Here is a 16,803-nt window from a genome sequence, read left to right as displayed (position 1 = left end):
GACCTACAGGGCGAAGTGTCTAGGACAAAAACCATACTTAGCAGGGGAGGGATAGGAGAAAACTATTCAAAACTATTGTCATCAAGATTATCAGTCAACCGCTCATCAAACTGCTCATTTTCTTGCAAAATTATATCAGTCAGGGAAGTGCCTTGGGAAGGAGGTAAAAAAAATGACTCTATACCAACGACCTGAACGTTGCTATAGCTAACTAAAGTAAAAAATAAATAACTCTGGAGCTAGGCATGTGTATGTACTTCCGGGACATAAAAGATAAATAAAATGTAAAATAAGAAGGAACTGATCGAAAACAACAAAAAATGATCACAATAATACACCTTATTATACATTGAATTTACTATCTATTTTCTGTTGAATTTTCGAAATCCACGCCTGTGATGTCATCTAGCTGCAGATTATGTAATAATCATGTCAAGGACACCCAAGGTCACGGGTAATCATGTCGTGTATGACAGCGGTCCATGTTTTTCTAAGGATGATCATGCCAAGTTCGTGCGCTTTGTGTTGCTTGCCATCAGTGAGGAAGCAAGAACTTGACTTCCTTTTTTCTTTTCGTTCAATGTATAATAAAACAATTATTAGATTCAGTTTTTGTTATATCTAGAATAACCAGGGTCTTGGTAAGGGTAATCAGCCTCAACCTTCAGCTTCGGCTGATAACCTCCTACCTCGACCTTGATCATTCTGGATATCACAAAAACCTCATCCAGTAATTGTTTATAATACTGTGTTCACTAAATTGATCAAGCATTTTTACACTGCTTTGTCTCGTAACGAACATGAATGCTAGACATCTATAAGATAAAATAAAAGAAAGTAGACCACCATTTGTTTTACTAAATTAAATACAGCTGAACAGTAGGATGCGAAACATGTATTTTTACCATATGTTGTAGTTCTCTGAACTTTATAAGCACTCTTTGGTCCGTCACCAGCAGAAGAGAAAGCCAACACTTGAAATTCATATTCTGTGTTCTCGTCAAGTCCAGTGGCATAATGGAAGCGAATTTCTGACCCTTTCATTGTGACTTCGGTTGGCAGTCCAACAATGTCTTTCTTTTTGTAAAACAGTTTAAATCCTTTGATTATTCCACGTCTGGAGTCGGCTGGAGATAATTGCCACAATGCTTTAATAGTGGTAGAGTTTGTTGCAATCACAGTTAACGCCGTGGGTGCTTGTGAAGGAACTGAAATGATTTAGTTAAATAATTAATGTGTTAAGAACCTAAAGCACATTTCTTTTGCCATTTCTTAATTGGGTATACCAGCAAATGCTCCACGAATATATGTTTTCGCAGTTCTAATGGGCCTGTTGTAAAACCGGGTACAAAATTTAAACCCCTCAATGCAAGACTTGCACTTAGACGTCCACTACAGAGAGAAGTCAAGCTTGACTTGCTCAGTTCTAGATCTCTTTGGAAGATTTTCTAACACATGACCGGGACTTTGTTGAAAATATAAATATATCGCAGTCTTGGGCATGAATAAATATAGGATAAAGCTGGATTTTAATTTAGATCTTCTGTTAAATTGGCTCTGGCGCATACTACGGAGAAACTCTTCTTCAACTGTTTCCAGATCGAGTTACGAGACTTTTTTTAAGGACGGTAAAAGCAAAAGAAAACAAACAAACAAAACAAAATGCATTTTTACGTGTGTTTTATACAACACCAGCACAGCACAGGAAAGCACAATCAATCCAAGAAAGGAAAGCAATGGAACAAGCGAAAACAAAGAACAACACAAATAAAGAAAAATAATGCAAAGCAATAAAAAACATATTTAGATAGAAAAAAAAAAGAACAAAATCGCAAACAAATTAAATACAAATAAAAACAAAACAAAACAAAACGAAATGAAATGAAAAAAAATAGGACCAAAACAAAAGTATACGAGCTACTGCAGATAACGCCTGGTTTTAAACAGTTTGATATCAGCCCCTGTTTGCAGTTTATCTTAGAACAATAGTGAGAGCTTCTGGTAAAATACCTGCAGGACCTGCAGGTTTAAGTACTCCAAAAACCTCCACTCTTAGAGCCTTGCGAGTCGAGAAAAGCGTTGGCTGGAACCTGATAAATCTCGCGCTCTTGATTTCCTTAAGGTTGTGTTTCACTATGTCGTTTCTCCCAGAATTACCATTGAAGACCTAGAAACCAAAGCAGTGACAGCATCATCACTTCCTAATGCTGAATTACCTACATCGTAACCAGTTAGTCTTTAATGTCATAGATTCTTTATTGTTCTCGTTCAATAGGAAGACGTTCTTAATATAAAATACTGTTAGAAAAGTCTTGGGCTCTACATGTACACCATGCTGGAAAACAATTCTGACAAACGTTTCTGCTCTTGTTTCTATAGCCTGGGTTTGTAACCCAGTTCTCATGTAACTTGTACTTTGGGATGCCTAAGGTCCCTAGATGTTTCGAAATAATCAGAACACATCAAGTTCTGACACTTCAATCAAACAAACCTCATCCATGTTGTTTTCTTGGTAGGTAACCCAGTTCTGATTGCCCAGTGATCAGCAGTTGACTTTCCTTGAGTAGCTACAGCACAGATAAGGAACTCGTATTGCAGGTCAACTTCTAAATAATCGTTATCATTGTTGTCGTTGCTGGGTGACCAAGCACCTGGTCCATTAAATCGACCGTTCGCAGGTGTATCACTACCTCTTGTTGACGAGGCTGAAAAACTGCTGTCCGGTATAGTGTAACTGCTTGCCACTCCGATGGACTGGATTTGACATGCTGAAACGTAATCAAGTGGCATGCACCACTAATTCCTATTGGCTCTTGAACATTTATCGTTATGTTTACTGTATGTTTTCTGTGCTCAGTAGCATTTGTATCAAATGCATCGTCGTACATTGGGTAATTTTAAGGGGAAAAAGTTGCTCTTTCCTTAGGTTACATTTTCTTGGCACCACGCAAACTACATGTAACCACACTGCGCCGGAGAATTTTGAAAACGGCGTTTTACATTCTGAAAACGCATGATGTTTTCCGTCCAAGTCACATCGGGGAAATTTGAAAAGGCAACAATCACTCGGCCAGGGGAATGACGTGATTGTCGTGACTTCAATGTTTTCGAGAAGCTCCCTTTTCAAAATGTTTTTGCTCACTACAAAAATGCGGCCTATGTGAATTTCCGCCGGTTTGAAGAGCGTTTTCGAAAAGTACCGTTTTCGTGACGGATTAGTGTGGATGGTAGGCCAAACCGCAAAAATGAAACATCGTTTGAACATTTCTCTGGGATAGTGTTGGTGGCAGGGCCTAAGAAAATGGTTTCTTCTCTCTCAGTTTATTCCCAGTCTAAAATGTTTGATGCAAGAACTTTCAAAAATTTTAGACATATGTCTTCCTTTCAATAACATTAATGACCAATTCCGTCCATGATACGTGCCTGCAGGGAATCATGGTAGCTACATTCATGAAAACAAATATCCAGTCCAAAATGATGAATACAACTACCATGATTCCCTGCAGGCTCTTCTCAAAGAGAGAATCTTCCTGCTCCATATATATATATATATATATATATATATATATATATATATATATATATACTTCTTGAACTTGAACAGAATAAATTTATAGAGCGCTCGACTCTGAGAGGAGCAGTGTAGATAATAAACAATGGTAGCAAGACTTCAATTCATCGTTTTATTGCGACAACGCTGTTTCGTATGGTCAAAGGATGACCACACTCATCAGGCAATATCAACGATTCGTTGATATATATATATTGGTGATTTCAAAGTCGTATGCTGTATGTACCTCCTCAAAAACTCTTGTCAGACCGCCTAAAATTCTCAAAACGCATTAATGATCCAGCAAGTATAAAACCAAGAAACCATGACCGTGATGAGGGTTGGATACCTGATCGTAATTTGCATATATGTTTGCGATTTTATTTCTCAGTTTTTCTTTTTGTTTTAGTTTCCATTTACAAGATATATCCGAACACTCAAGACAGTTTCTGGTCCCATTTAAGTTTTAGCTTCTATAAAGAAGGTAGACTTCATTATTAAGTATCACGCCTTTTATACCTCGTCTTGCTGAATACACCTCGACTTCACAGAGTGTGAGCATTTCATTGCTTCTTAGACTTCTGATGGTCACGTATCGTCCGTACAAAAAGGGACGATAGTAAAAGGATTTACCCTCGCCTTGAGGAACAGCATGGGTCCCACCACACCTTGGATTAGCCACGCCTCCATCACTAGACATTGAACCTTTTTAGAGAAAAAAAGACAGAAATCCACATACGTTAATAATAACTGAAGATAAGAATGACATCTTTTGACCTTTAAATGCAAAAAAATAAATAAAACTGCACGCGATGCATTTTAAAAATTTCAGTTGTTTTTATGCTGTTTTTATAGCCGTATTACCAACAGCATTACGTATCCAAGGGTTTTCGCGCGAATTTGAAACAGTTCAAGCTTAACGTGGCTTTGAAATTCATTTTTGGCTCAAAATGTGGCGTTTCCCATCCTAAGTGACTGGTAACTTGAGTACATAATATATCACGCACCTGAGACTACGAGAAGATGATTGTTTACGAATCTTCTATAATGTGGTCGGAAATTCTTGGCTTGTTCTAGTTAATTCCTTAAGCTTTAGATTTTACTCTAAGGTGGTGTGACAATGAAAACCAGCAATGCACTGTAGATGGTTTGAGTTTACACGCCTCTGTATTTCTGAATGGTTACCTAACCGCTCATGTCAAGCAACCATCGAATCTAGTGTACTCTGACCTACCCACTCTAATCTAGAAATTCTCCAGTTGATCTCCACAACAGTCACCTCTGTTAACTATGTACAATTCAGACACTGGCTCTTCTCGTCCCAGGTCTACTCTCCACCAAGGCTGATAAGCTCTTTCTGTGCTTGCACATGAAGATTCAACATTAAGATTTGTGTTACTGTTACCATGGACTGCTCTGCTACTGACGAAACCAAGGTTAGTACTTATCTGGTCCGTTTGCTTGCCAAATGCAAGATTTTCTGGAAAATAAAAGCAGTGATGGCCATTTAAGTCACAAAGTAGTTCTTCAGTTGTATTGTGGATTGCCGCAGCTGGTACAAAATATGCTTTAAAAATCAGTCATGGCGAATTTTGATGACTTTGGTGTTATTGTATTTCCCGTTTGGTTCAGACCAAAAAAAAGGAGACTTAAGTGCTGTATCAGTTCTTCACTCGATAGAAACTGCGATGACTACTTTGAGCATTCTTGAAAAGAAAATTTTCATGCCTGTGAAATACCTGATGTCTTATGTTACTCTGTACTGCGGATTAGTTTTAAGACTTGGTTACATTAAACGCAATGCATGTAATGCAGTGTATAGGATATAATGCAATTTATTGTGTTAAAAAACAGTCCTTAGAAAATACGCGCGCTGATTGGTTTAAAATCGTGTTTCTGTTAAACAATTAGATTATGAGCTCGAGATTTCTATCCCTTGACAGTTGACGAGGGCGCACCACGAGTCAACTATCACGCATAGAAATCGAGAGCGAATAATCTAATTATTTTAGCATAAATCTACTAGACGTTCAAAGTTTTGTCTAAATCTTCGTCACAAACACTTCGAAAACGCCAAGAAGCGGCCGTAATTTCGTTAACAAGGGCACACTGCTATGCTACTCACTATCTACCACAGAATAGATAGTGAGTAGCGCAGCCAATCAGAGAATGGCATTCGTGATAGAACGCTAGTAGATTTATACTAAAACTCGATAGAAACACGGAGAACATGTTTTCTATTTCGTTTAGAAAACACCGCGAGGAAAAAAAGGAAAATAACTTGTTGACTTTGATTATCAAAATGTAAATTCTCTTTGTTCGCGCCACCATTACGTCAACAGCTCGTGCTGGTTCTGTGTTTCTATTGAGTTTTAGTATAAATCTACTAGCGTTCTATCACGAATGCTGTTCGCTGATTGGCTAGGCTACTCACCATGCATTCTGTGATAGATAGTGAGTAGCGTAGCAGCGTGCCCTTGTTCACAAAATGACGTCCGCTTCTGGGCGTTTTCGAAGAGTCTGTGAAGAGGATTTAGATAAAGTTTTGAACGACCAGTAGATTTATACTAAAACAATTAGATTATTCGCTCTCGATTTCTATGCGTGATAGTTGACTCGGGAGGCGTCCTCGTAAACTATCACGTGATAGAAATCCCGAGCTCATAATCTAATTGCTCAATAGAAACACTCGTGAAAGTTTGGCAGAACTCGAAAGAGCTGTGGAAGGCTCGTGTTCCCACAGCATTTCTCGTTCCGACAAACTTCCACAGGCCTCGATAGAAACACGTACATGTTTTATATTTCTTAATTGTAGTGCAGTCGAAGGCAATGCAAGTTGACGCAAGGCAATGCAAGGTGTTTTGTAGGGTAAGGTAGGGTATACTGGGGTAAATTTCAGTACTTTACACTCAACTTGTAAGAAAGAAAACTGCACTACCAACATTTCTACGGTTCCAGCTATGGAGAGTTTATTCTAAATCAGCCAATGTCAAGCGACGTGTTGTTTTATCTTTGCATAATGGTTGTTGCATAAGGTTGATATTGGACCCGCTGGTGATTCGAAATGATCAGGATGTAGATTGAGGTGTGTCAGTTTATTTCGGAAACAAGAAGAACTTCTAAATATAAATAGGTGAAGTTGTCTAAAAGTTCTGTCTTGCCATTTCAATTAGATGTTGGTATCAAATCATCTGAAAGTTATGTTCAATTACCTCTTGAGTAGATCTCCACTTCACAAAGGGTTAGCCACTCTTGCTTCGCGACCGTGGTCATGATGCCAACATATCTGCCAGTCGTCAGTGGATTCGTGAAACAGAGAGCTGACGCTTTGAATTGAACAAAACTGTAGAGCCCCATACATTGAGGATTACGTGTCACATCTGCGTTGTCACCCGCCATTTTCAAACCAAATTACATTGCAATAGCTCCTAAACCGTTTCACGAGAACTAAACATATTATGCAGTCACTGGATTAACCAATTAAGCCATCACTAAGTCAGTTTAAGATCTCATGGCGTAAAAAGAGATGTTCCTATTATGGTAGACTGTTCCTGAGTATTAAGAACGATCGATATATCAGCATTTATAAATGTCAGTTTCCTTGCTGAAGGACTGATCCTTCTACTGTCAGTTACATTGAAGGGGGCGCACACTTTAGTGGTCTTACAAAAGTAAACTGTTTACTTTAGCTGAAAATAATACGTACCCAATGTTATCTTATAGTCCTTGCTCCTAAGCGTTACATTAGGGTCCGACGAAAACCTGTTGACGATGGATACCTCGGACACGGCCGAGCCATTTGGGCCCAGGTCTACTCGCCACCAACTTGGGTTACTTGCTTGGGTGTGCGAACAGTGTCCATGATCAAAATTAGCATCGGGATTCCCGTCCACTGCTTTCTCTCCTACACCCGATGAGTGAACATTACCATATGTGGAGGACTGAGCCGAGGGCTTGTCAAGAGCAAGGTTTTCTGTTTAAGTGCAAATGAAACCTAGTGAGCTTGAAGAAGAAAAGAATGAAAGAAACGGTGGACCTTTGAATGTGCTTCGGAATACGATGATGGTATTTTTGTAGTCATGACTAGTTTCTCAGCAATCAAACGAAACGGTCAACGAGGGGTACGGGGGGTGAGGGGCTCATTCAGGAAACGGCAGTGAATTAATCTTAGAGCTCAAAGATTGTTCACCAGTTACTGGCCATTTGTGTCATATCACCATTCTAACATCGCTCGCTAAATTGTGCAGTGGTGGTATAGATCTGTCAAAGTGTAATAGCTGGAAAGTGCTAGAAACTGTTGCCAGCCACCTTAAGCAAGTTTAGACTGACTCAGTTGAAATTTTCCATTCTGAATAGCGTGTGCAGCATTTTTAAGAGCACAGTCTTTACCTGGCTCTTGTTTCACTCCAAAGACTTCTGTTCTCATACATATACTGTTACGGTGCGTTTTGGCAAGAATCGCAAATACTTTGCTACGCCTCCATCAACGACAACGTGCTTGACCTCAGAGTTTCTGTCATAATTTCCCTGGAATACCTGCAACATAACAAACAAAAGCTTACTATTTTGTCAATATTTACTTTTTCATGGGCAACAACAAAATAAAACCTGGCTAGCAAACCCCCGCAATCAAACTCTGAAGACGTAAGCGGGCATCATAATCCATGGATGCAAACTAATACGTTTAGTTTCCCATCACAAGAAAAAAATGTTTCCATTGACAATTATAAAACAAGTGACTCATGCTTTTAGCTGTGCATTATGGAGTTATGATCTTCTTGGGAAGATTGAACAACAGACACGCAGTTACATTCGGCTACGCCTCGAGCGACATCTTACTCTTCTTTCCAAACTTCCCGCACACATCATAACTCGATTATTTTTTTAAATTTATTTGGCACAAAAATGGGACTCCATTGTTGAGAACAGGGCTACTGTATGGCCTAGAAAGCTGGAAAACAGTTCAACAACTATTGAAAGCGGCGAGACACGTAGGGGCCAAACCACCCCCCTAGCTAATGTTTCATGAAGGCTATATTTGCTTGGTTTATATATTTCTGAACCAAGTTTGGCAGATGAGCTTTCTTTGTTCTCCAGTTTATTTTAATTTGGAAGTTGTGACAAAATGTCAGATTATGACGTCATAATTGATGACGTCACCAAAACGTGCTATAATTTTTTTGTGAAATCTTATGTTAAGATTATGTCATTGGAAAGGCCCTGACTTGAGGAGTAAAATGCCGGAAACCGTTTTTTGCTATGACCATTATTTTTTGAGATATGGTAAGTTAAATATTTTTTTGTTGTAGCCCCCGGAATTTGCTTAACCATACTGTCCTTCTTAGGTCAATCTCTCTGGTTTATTTTTTTCAGTTTTATTCTAGGAATGCTAATAATCTAGAAAAATAGAAAGCTTGATGTTGTCAAAAATCGTATTGTTTTAGAAATTTGATTCTCGGCTTTGTTACGATGGTATTAACAGTAAAAAAACGGGTGACGTCACAGGTTATGACGTAACAAAACTAGTTTTAACGCAATAACACCAGAGGGATAATTTTTTTAGTCCGATTTTCTTCTTTATTTTTGCTTTAGTCATCTGGCACATCACATGTGCAACATAGCTGCATTTGCTGGAACAAAAATACAGCTCCAATTTGGGGATTTTTCTCAAGGGGGGAAACCCATATTTTGCAGAGTTATTTTTCATATTTAAAAATGCCGTATTTCATTTAATTTTTGTGATATGGACAAAATTTTTTCAGGTTTCAACTCCCTTTGATGTGCTCTTTCGAACACATTGTAAGAAATATGCATATTAAAAACTTCAAAAGTGGCAAAAAAAACATGACGTCATCACTGTGACGTCACAACTTAGAATTTTATCGACATTTTTCACCTAAATATAATTGGCAATAGGTCTCCTGCTCATCTGCCAAGTTTGGTGTAGAAAGAGTCAATACTTTTTAAGTAATGCGAAATAATGTGAAATACCCAAGAACCGAAGAAACATTTGGGGGGGGGGGTGGTTTGGCCCCTACGTGAGTTTTGCACCTCCTAACTTGGGAGTAAAAACAAAACAACAACAACAACAACAACAACAACAACCAAAACTTGTAGGCAAGAGAACGTCTTGGTGGATTAAGCCCGAAAAAAAAAAGTGGACGTAAATTGGACATGCGTCAAGAAAGTACTGTGATCTACCAAAGAGGTTATTATTTTTTTTCTGTACTCTGTGGGACTAAAAGAGAGCGGGGAAGGCCCAGAGTAACTAGGAGAAAAATCATGTCTTTTTAGAAAAGTCCTATACCTTATGTCTATTTATCAGATTGTCAGAGAGAATATGATTTGATCACCTAGATCGTCAATGTATTGCACTGTATCTCTAAAACCTCGTCTCATTGCAATGTTTACGGCAACCACGTTTACCCAGATACAAACATTCTCCACTGAGTTTACCTGCACTTCACAAGCTCCAGCATTGTAATCTGTCCAAACTAATCCATCTTTAGATGATTGTAATGTGTATGTTTCCACCCAGTCATCTTCTTGTGAATATCCCTGGGTTGATACAGCACAGATGATATGAAGTGTCTGCAAGTCAATCTGTAGATATGGTCTAGGATCGCTTGCTCCTGCACACCAGGAGGATCCTCCTGTGTAGTTCACTCGAGCATTTTTAGCTGGCGTGCGAGCGCTTTGAACGGACGAAGCAGTTATCTTGTTGTCTGGAATTGATCCACCTCCAATTCCAAGATCCAATTCGGTACAGCTTCCTGACGTGAGGGAAAAGGGCAGTGATTATAGAATCAACTTCAACACGGATTCATTAAATGTGCTCTTGGTCTTAAACTGTAAACGGCTGAATGATTATTAGAAAAAGTTTTTTTTTTATTTTTTTTATTTTTATAACAATGTTGTTTTCTCCGGTCGAGGCTGAATACACTTATTTTTCTGCGATTTCAAGCTAAAAATATTCCTGGGAATATTCTTAGATTATAGCATATGACATATCTTTTTTGGAATGTATTTGGTGCCTTGATAGTGTTGAAGTAATTTTGGAGCCAGCCTGCAGGCATTATAGCCTGATACTGTTACATAACTTCTTTCGGAAATGTTATTAGTATCGAACATACGGCTAGTGCTGTTTGGGCAGTTTTGCCGTTTAGAGAGAAAAAAGAATTTTATGCGGTGTAGGCAAAAACATATCATGTATTGCATTTACAAATTTTTTAACACAGAAAAGTTATCTTCTTTTCAAAATCTTAGCGTCGAGTTTATTCTTAAAATATTGTTAAAATCTTGCAAATTTCAGCATCGATACTCTTACAAAACATACCCTCATAAAAAAAAAAAGAGTGTATGAATGCTCTTACTGGCATCGAATTATTCCTTCATGTCTACAGAAAAAGCGTTTAAGTTGCAGATTGATTGTCATCTATTCTCTCATTATCGCTTTTAGGTTTACTGAGTTTCCTGCTCTGCAAAAATACTAAAGTTGCATAAATCGTCGGCATTGATAATTCTGGTCTCAAACTTAAGATGATCATGGAACAATAGTAACAATACTACAATTAAGGTGTGACCAACTATGTCAGCACTGTAATCATACAATACCTTTTCACTGTTAAGGGAAGGCTATAAATAAGCGACACCTATTTATTATTCAAAAGCTCAGATAATCCGCAATATCATATGTGGGCAGCCTTAAAGTCAATATCCAGAATAAATATTCAGCTTGCATGTCAGCACATCTACTCAGATGCATGGTGACGTAACTGTATCTATCTTTTTTTTTTTTTAGTTCTAAATATCTGAATTTAAATAAGAATGAAAGTAGTAGTCAAACGGAGAAACAACAACAACATGATATTAGGTGTAAATTCTGGGAAAAACGTATACTCGGAAAAAATCCGAGTCCCGCGTAGGATTTGAACCCACAACCCTAGTTGTCTTAATGTGACAGCACGATACTGTTAGTATAGTGTGGGAGTCATTACGTGGCTGTGTAGCCGCGCGATGCGGTTCCAGTCGATACCCACAATTTGACCTTTACTCACCATATAGTCTACAGTAGCTCAGTGGTTAGAGCATCCGACTAGATCACGGAGGGTCGTGGGTTCAAATCCCACCCGGGACCCGGATATTTTCCGAGTATACGTTTCTCCCAGAATTTACACTTAATATAAAGTACATGTAGTAGTCATGCTATATTTGAAAACAGGTGTTGACAGCTCTAGAAAGAGTATTTCGATTGGCGGCTTTTCGCTTATATTTCTCATTCTCAACTAATCAAATTTGAATTGCGGAATCAATCGACTATACTATAGGAAGTAAAAACTCATTTCGCCTTATTGAGATAGAAGGTGTCAAGCAATTCGAGACCGATCTTACTATAAAATGTTTTATCAACAGGTGCTGCCATTACTCCGGAGAAAACGACGTATAGCAGACGTGTGTTACACCGCAAATCAAATAAGAAAAATATTTATATACTTACACAGCTCCCCTGTATGTATTGGGATGTGTTAACGAAAACGTATGTACTGCATCTTGCATTGCAAAGGGAATCGGAGGAAATCATATTCCCCTAAGACGTTATAGCTGGGATACAGTTGGCAGTGAGCTGTAGTGAGCGCTAGTTTTCTCGTTACTGTGCTCTAAAACGGACTGGAACATTGGCGCAGGAAAACAAGGTTAAACTCAAGCTTATGTGTTTATTTAAACTGATGATGTTTTCATGTTTAATTCCTGGAATCAAACTGTGCCAACAATCAAATTGTGCGTCTGTCCGCTACTAGATCATAGGCGAGAACCAATCAATACGCGAGAATAGCTTGGTTTATTATAAAAAATAAAATGAACAATGATATGATAGGGCAGATTGCCATTGCTATAGCTTTGCCTGGATTTAAAGATCTTGGACGTTTGGTGACCACTATTTTCCTTTTGATGAATCATTTTTTCTACCGATTTTCTACGTTTAACGATAAAATGAAGAAAATTTATCGACTGGAAGTTTGAAATTTTCCAAAATGCATCATCGAATTCCGTTCTTTTTATCTCTTCGTTTATATCTAGGACGGTTTCAAATGCCTCTTGAAGGGTTAAGTTTTGTGAAAACGTTGGTAACATTCGGAATTATTTACGCAACAGGCCCATTTCTACAAAACATGACTATGATCCTTTTCCTCCGTTGACTCTCCTTCGATATTTTTAACTATAAACCCCTGTAGACCATGCTGAATTACGTGCGCCAATTTTCCAAAATCAGGGTAGTTTTCCACACGCTTTATCTCTGAGACGAAGTTGGTGACCCCAATTCTTTTTTTTTTCTTTTTTTTCTTTTTTTTTTTTGTAACTCAAAGTAAGTAACTCAAAATTTCAAAAAGAACTATCGACTGGAAAATTTCGAGCGAACGTCCTTAATTTCTACAATCTTGGAAAAATTGGTTACGCTTATTGGGTACAGTCAAATTTTAACTGAAATTGCACGCCGAACAATAGCCCTTTTCACGATTAACTTTGCTCATTTGCATTACAATAAAATCTAGCATGTATGTGAGGCAATTTCGGGCTATTTTGTAGTTTCAGTCCGAAATTGCCTCGCATCCACGTTGGATTACATTGTAATGCAAATGAGAAAAATTAACCGTGACAAGGGTTATTACGTGCTCACAACTGATCGTTTTTTGGATTTTCTATTCCAAGAAAAACAAATCCTCTTTTTCGTCTACGGCTAACTTATTGCAATCAGAAGTTCAGTTCCGCTTTTAGGCTTGGCTAAACCTATGTATTAGAAAGTGAAAAAAGAAAAAACAATAATTGAATTAATAGATTGGCTTGCATTTAGCAGTCGTGCAGACGCTCAAGTTTTTCTTCTTGGGACAGAAAAGCTACATAATTCTGCGCTAGAATAAGAGGATAAGACTCATAATTTACAGATTTTACAAAATCTTCTAAGAATGTTTGTAGATCTACCACTTTCAAAGATTTTACACGTTTAGCCTTATCATGTAAAATGTATTTAACAAACAGCTGTTTGGCAAGATACAAAATATGTCCGACAAGCATTCGCTTAAGCTATCACGAATATCTGATACTAGTTTTCCCAGGATAGTAGCGCATCATAAAATCTCTGTAGATTGACCTACTCGGAGCACCATAAGATCTCTGTAAATTAACATACTCGGAGCACCATAAAATCTCTGTAAACTGACATACTTGGGGTACCATAAAATCTCTGCAAAATTAAGCCAGCTTGGAAAAGACGGAAGTCTCTACAGACGCATTCTTTTCAAATTTTTAAGTGTTTTGCTTTTATCACACATCACATAGTCTATACATCAGGCTCAGATCTTAGTGATTCGCAGTCAGTCATCAGGCCATACCTTTTTTTGAAGTTCAATCAGAGATTAAAAGTTCTGAGCACTTTATTGATATTTATCGATGAGAAAAATATTGCAAAACGAGAAACCTGTCTACATGCCAGTCCATGCAAGTTAATAATAAATATACACCGAAGAAAGGTACGCAAAATGATTGACTCACCAGATGTGACTGGTTGTACTACAGTAGACAGGTTAAGCATAGGAGGCTCTAACAAAAAAAATACGATGTACATTGTAGAAAAGAGAAAACATTTAGCACTTAATCACATTTATAAGTTATCATAAAGCTCTTCCACCAGTGCCCCCCTCCCCCCCCCCCCTCTCCTCTCCCTACAGTAACACCCACATTATCCAGCTACAGACACTTAAGCAAAACGCTCAGTATAGGTTTTCATACTCTAGTGACTCTACTCTCTTAAAAGCAAATGCTTTGGCCGACGTTTTAAGTCACGCAGAGCTCCCATCCCCATGTGGCTGCTTCAAACCGACATAGGTTCTTTTCTTGAAATAAACCGACAGCACTCACACTTTCGTTTCCTGTAAACTAACCTTGAAATCATTTTGACCTTAAATGCGTTTTAACCTACAGCATCTACAAGGTACCTCTCTAGTCAAGTCCACGATGCCACTCTGGGAATGATATATACCTTCAAATTACCTTTGGGTCTTTCGCAGATATAGCCATACTCCGTTTTGCAGTTTAAGTCATTCCAACTTGTCCCATACATCTCGACGCAGTCCTCGCCACCCTGATTATTTGGTTCCTTTGGATACTAGTTACTGTACACTGAGGCATTATAGGGTGTACCATCACTCCAAACAAATTGGCTTTCATTGCGTTGATCATTGAGCCCAATCCAGTAATGCTGAATCCAAACTTTTGAAGATTTATTGTAAAGAAGTTCATTTCTGATTGGCTTGCTATACTAACAAGGTCTCCACCATAACCAAGGCACTCTCTGCGAGCATTTTCCCAGTTGAGACCTCGCATTGAAAAGGTCATGTAACAAACATGTAACAAGAGTTGCCATATCCATCCCAGCCACGTGGACAATCTAAGGCTTGAGATAGAAATTTCAATGGTCTTGAAATACATTCAAATGGTCATACATACAAATGGTCTTGAGATACATTTACCGGCTGCCAGCCACGGTGTTGTTGAACTGTCACCTTACAAGCCAACCAGGATTTACCAGAAGCCAAATCTCTTTAAACATGTAGCTGACAAGAATTCGGCACTCAAATTTCCAGGAGTTGCAAAAAATTTCTGCGTAATAATAGTACACCTATATGCGTGAAAATTTTACCCTCTTAACAGTATCGCAGAGGTCAACGGGTTTGAATTCCGTTCAGGCCTGATTTTTTTTCAGGCTTTAATTTCCCAAGTGCTAAAGTTGTGTGCATAACTGCGATGATCAATCATGTCTTTATATCTTTCTCCGCAGTTCAAATATATGATCTCTCATATATTCACTTTTAAAAAGTGGTGTTATTTAAGTTCAATATTATAATTATGTAACTTGCCAGGTGTTCTGCAGTTACTGATCCAAGTTCTCAGTTGTTTCAGTCTTATTCAAGAACTGGGGAGTGATGTGAACAAGACCATCACAAGCAAATCACTATCTTTTAGTTTCAAAATAAATACTCTACGCAGATCTACGCTAGGTTCAAAGAAGGTTAGGGATAATTCTCAAGAACATGAAAACGAAGGCTCCCTAAGAATCGAGCCGAAGAAATCTCAAACCGATCCATTTTATAAACATTCTAACAAATTTTGGGTCCTTTGGTAAATTAAACACTTTCCGAAATTCATTGGGAGAACCACCAAAACATCCTCAATTCCAGTAACCTCTGTTCTGCCATTAGATAATTATATATGATATTTGCAGGGCTAATACAAAAGAAAAACGTCGAATGTTGTTTGATATTAAATGTTGTGTACAGTTCATGATTATACCTCACCAACTTTAAGGTACGTTGCACCAGCTAAATTATTTTGCACAACAAATATCATTATAGAGAGCTTGAGATACTGTAAGAGCACAAAAAAGGTCCAATTAACTTTTCCCTTGCCTGAGCATGTAAATATAAGTTAAATTTTCTATTGCTGTTTGTCTTGGAGGAACTAAGCTCGTACAACCATTATCCTAACTTCTTATTATTTTTTCAGAAATTCTCTTCGGATTACATAATTCTGTCAACTCTGCCTCAAGGTAACGCGGATGATGAAATAATTTACCAAATTAAAGCCTATGTTCAAGTAATCGGTAAATTCTTACTTCATCGATCCAGTCAATTTTTGCAGTTTAATTAAGCTCACTTGAGGGACTTGATGGAATGTCAATTCACTGTTATGATGAAATAATTGTACATTTGTGAAACTCCGATGTAAGTGATTAGTGAAGTGTTTGACTAAGGTGATTAACTCATTCCTGATTGATCTTCCAATGACTTTCGGGAAATGTTTAATTTACCAAAGGACCCAAAAGTTGTTGGAATGTTTATAAAATGGATCGGTTATATATTTCCTCAATCGATTCTTGGGGAGCCTACGTGTTCATGTTCTTGAAAATTATCCCTAACCTTTCATTGCAAGGATCACTGATCCATTCTATTGAATTTTAAAACTTTGTTGCATCCATTTTGAAATCACCAGTGATCCTTGCAATCTGATTGGTTCTCAGCAGTGAGATTTATTCACGTATCACATCTTTTTCCCAGGCAATGAGGATGAAACACTTAAACTAAACAAGCAATCAGATTTCAGGACCTACTTGAGGTAGCCAATGAAATTGTTTGAGAGCCAGCGCAATTTATTCTTGAGTTGCACTATTTTTTGCTCTAAATTGCATCTTTTTCTGATTT

At 38.0% G+C, this 16,803-nt stretch overlaps 1 pseudogene across 1 annotated transcript; it reads right to left on the bottom strand.

The window, feature by feature from the left end:
* Window positions 1–764: 764 nt before the first annotated feature.
* LOC145486337 (uncharacterized) lies at window positions 765–14,933 on the bottom strand (annotated as a pseudogene). Its single transcript, XR_014049267.1, has 11 exons — window positions 14,597–14,933; window positions 14,099–14,146; window positions 10,007–10,323; window positions 7,940–8,086; window positions 7,254–7,523; window positions 6,763–6,939; window positions 4,785–5,030; window positions 4,070–4,255; window positions 2,492–2,768; window positions 2,020–2,167; window positions 765–1,208 (listed from the first exon to the last, which is right to left on the bottom strand). The product of XR_014049267.1 is annotated as an uncharacterized LOC145486337 (transcript).
* Between the last annotated feature and the right edge of the window lie 1,870 nt (window positions 14,934–16,803).

The sequence above is a fragment of the Orbicella franksi genome, chromosome 5 (genome assembly GCF_964199315.1).
Source record: "Orbicella franksi chromosome 5, jaOrbFran1.1, whole genome shotgun sequence".
NCBI classification, from domain to species: Eukaryota; Metazoa; Cnidaria; class Anthozoa; order Scleractinia; family Merulinidae; genus Orbicella; species Orbicella franksi.
The sequence above is the reverse complement of the archived record's forward strand: the minus strand, read 5'-3'. Positions and strand labels throughout refer to the sequence as shown.